Below are 4,212 nucleotides of genomic sequence, written 5' to 3'. Positions count from 1 at the left end.
ATATGTTTAAGTGTCCTAAACGCCCTCTATTGTTGATAAGAAATAATTAAATTTAGGCTTTCAATCTGTTCCGGGGGTAGTCAGGGTGACATAGCTGTTGTTACTTGAAAATTTGATCAAGAAGAGTGTAAGAAGGCATTATGTCGTATGGTAATAGTTAATGAGTTTCCTTTCAGATTTGTTGAGAAAGAAGGTTTTAGAGACTTTATGAAAGTAGTTATTATATATGGATAGTAAATTGGTGATTAATAAGCATATGTAAATATTTGTATAAAGTTTTGTACTCTTTGTTATCTCTGTGTATGGATTAATCAGGTACTAGCAAATAGTGATTTAAGCATGTGTAAATTAAATATATTTACAGCTTTGGATCTTTTTTATATATTATATATTGACGATAATTGATTTGATCTTTATGGAAATGGTATGTGCGTCATGTGCAATTGCAATCGTTGCTCCAATATCTGTAGTCTAAACTGAAAGCAGCGTCAACAGGCACTAGCAAATTTCTCTAGTGTTTGGAGGTGTCAATTTTGGTGTAACAACTAACAGGCTGTAACATGAAGGACCAAAATAGTCCTCTGTAATACAGATTGAACTAGACCGATGAACCGCCCGATAATAGCTAAACTGATACCAATCCACCCGATATCTTATCGGGTGGCTAGCAGATTAATACATTTAAAAGCCGATAACTGATAAGACGAACCGTTAAGAGTAAATAACTGCCCGATCCGCCCGATAAGCAGCCCTAATCAGATATGCATCTTAATTACGAATTAGTACTTGAATGTTTTATTTCATTATGGGAACATATCACTCTTACTAAAATTTTCGATGCAGAAGTACACATCTTCTAGTAGCTTGAAGATCAATAATCTTAGGAGTTAGGACCCATTTGTTCATAGATTTATTTTTCTTTTTTTTGATTTAATTTTTAAAAACATATTTGTTCATGAAATTTTATAAGTTTTTGGAGATTTTTCGAAAATAAGTTTTTCAAAAACTAATTTTTTCAAAATTTTGGAAAAATATTTTCCCCACTCACACAACTACAATATATTTTCAAGTGAAATGTATGTCCAAATATAATTTCAAATTTCAAATACCATTTTTTTTAACTTAACTCCAAATACTAGTATTTTTTTCTAAAAATTATAATTTTTATGTCGAAACACCTACTTAGTTAATGCTAGACCAAACATCTTCTATTTATAAAGATCAGTATAGATTGACGCAATTAACAAAAGAAGACATTTTATTGAGGTAGAACGAGTATTGAGTACCAACAGCCACCCACCATTGTGACGTCCCTTTCACTGTCGTCGGACAACTCACCGATATCATGTCTGGAGGTGACACTACAAGGCCAAGGCCTAGCCTACAATTTCACCCTGGGGAACCAATCGGTCACCCTAATCGTTCAAAACCCTGTGCATCTGGCGAGGTTAATGGTGGAGGCCCTAAACAAGGCCTTGGCAGCCTTTGGCCCAAGCCTCTGGCAGGCAATGACTCTCAACGGAAACATGCAACCCAATCTTGACCTAACAATGATCAATACCTTAATCTCTTAAGCTTTCTAATCAATCCCCTTCTTCCCAGACCCAGTAGCGGAGGACCCAACAACGTCTCCACTGTTTGTGACTATCGAGCCCTAATCCCAACAAACTCCATCGTCTTCTGTACCAGTCGATAAGAACCAGGTGCCGCCCCTAGGAAACATTACAAGAGAGATCAACAAAGCCCTAGAGCTCCTGAAAAGGAAAAGCCCTTTTGAAGTGGAGGGAACATCATATGGCCCTCTACGCACAGACTCCCTCTTACTGGACTCAGTCAGAGCAATCGAGTTCAATATGGAAAGCAGCGAGGTTCTTGTGCTCCTGTGTCCCAGGGCCCTGACCAAATGTGGACTAAGCCTAGTCTCCCACAACAGTCAAGGTGTGACCAAACCACTCCTCAATCTGACTCGAGTATTGAGTATGAAGAGCAGGAACCAAAAAGAATCAATGACGCCTCCCTAAGTCATGAAGAAGGCCCACAGACACCAGTCCCTCACACGCCAACCACCCGTAATGAATTACATCATATGGAATGTTAGGAGTGGAAATAACGTGGAGTTCAGGAGACACTGCCTTGACATGGTGCAACTCTACAAACCAGCAATGTTGGTTTTGTTTGAAACAAAGATGGCTGACCATAAGAAATTGACTGAGGATTTGTATTTTGACATGCTCATCCAGTCTCCGGCAGTGGGGTTGTCAGGTGGGATTGTTATGATGTGGAAAGAGGATTGCGTCAAAGTTGATGAGGTATCTACTACCCCTCAAGGCATCCATGCCATAGTGAAGGTACTCCCATCCCATACTCCCTGGTTATTTTCAGCCATTTATGCTAGCACCATATTAGCTGATAGAAAATTGTTATGGGAGTTACTATCTCTAAAAATAATATTGGGAACATGTTTGAAGTCTTAAAAAGCTAGGGATAAGTTTGGGGGTAACCCTATTAACTCAAACCACAACAACCTATTTTGGAACTGGCTCAATGAATGCAAGTTAGTTGACTTAAGATACAAAGGCAATAAGTACACTTGGACAAATAAAAGATACAAAAATAGGAGTAGTCTAATCTTAGAAAGGATAGATAGATGCTTTGCTAGTGATTGTTGGATTTCTCAGTACCCTGAGGCTAGTGTTAACCATCTTCCTAGGACCCACTCAGACCACTACCCTATACAAATATTGCTAAAAGGGGATACTATCACGAACTCTAATAGGCTCTTCAGCTTTGAATCAATGTGGACTAGCCACCCTTCCTTTCCTAGCATCATCAATGAGGCCTTCACCCCTAACTCCTCTCTAATCCAAAACACCTTCAAAAACCTAGTGACCTAGTGGAACAGGCATACCTTTGGTAACAACTTCCACAAAAAAAGAAGGATCTTGGCTAGAATTACTGGAATCCAAAAATCCCCCAATTACCAATTTAGCAATTTCATGCTGAATCTAGAAAGTAGCCTAACTAGAGAACTTGACTCCATCCTTAAGAATGAGGAAGACTTCTGTAAACTCAAGTCAAGGGTCAGTTGGCTAACTGAAGGTGATGCCAATACCAGGTTGTTTCATACCTCTACCCTCACTAGGAGAATGAGGAACATGATCTTGTCCCTCAAAGAGGACAGTGGGAACTGGCTCTATGACCAAGGGGACATTAAGACCTACATAATGCACTTCTTCAAGAGCCTTTACACTTTCTCCCACACTCAAGCACCCATTCTCACTATCAGTCATCTGGACATGACCTACACTCTCTCAAATTGTCAAAAAGATAGCTTAGAAAAGCCTTTAGAGGATAGATAAATCAAACTGGCTATCTTCTCCTTTAAACTTTTTAAGTCTCCTGGCCCTGACGGGCTTCACCTATTCTCTTACCAAAGGTACTAGAGCATTGTGGGAAAATCAGTAGTTGACTTCTGCAAGTCATGTTTTGACACACACTCCATGGATGAGACTATGAACCAAACTCTTTTTTGTCTCATCCCCAAGTGTCCTCAATCCACTATGCTCAAAAATTTCAGACCAATAGGGATTTGTAACACCATCTACAAGACTATCACAAGGATCATTGTCAATATAATCAAGCCTCTTCTCCCGGCCATAATTGGCCCTAGCTAGGCCAGTTTCTTATCTAATAGAATAGTCTCAGACAATGCCATCATTGTCCAAGAATACATCTCCCACTTTGGAAAAATAAAAAAGAACCAGGCTCACATGATTCTCAAAATCAACTTAGAGAAAGCCTTTGACAGGCTGGAGTGGTCCTTCATTAGAGACACTCTACGAGCCTTCAACTTTCCACCTTGCTAACTAAATTAATCTTATCCTACATTAGCTCATCAAACATCTCCATCCTAGTTAATGGTGGCAAAATCGACACCTTCAAGCCTTCTAGGGAAATCAGGCAAGGGGACCCAATTTCCCCTTACCTGTTGCTTCCAATTAGTATCAGTAGGTCTGGCCCAAAGATTTGTCATCTCTTCATTACTGATGACCTTACATTATTTGCAAAGGCAAACATCAGAATCAATAACACAATCTACTATATCCTGCAGTCCTTCAACGAGGCTTCTGGGCAAAAAATCAATCTAACTAAGTCCAGGGTTCTCTTTTCCTCTAACATAAAGCCTGACACTATGGAGAACCTTACAAATAC

This window comes from Nicotiana tomentosiformis, chromosome 7, assembly GCF_000390325.3.
Source record: "Nicotiana tomentosiformis chromosome 7, ASM39032v3, whole genome shotgun sequence".
NCBI classification, from domain to species: domain Eukaryota; kingdom Viridiplantae; phylum Streptophyta; class Magnoliopsida; order Solanales; family Solanaceae; genus Nicotiana; species Nicotiana tomentosiformis.
Note: the sequence above shows the minus strand (reverse complement) of the source record.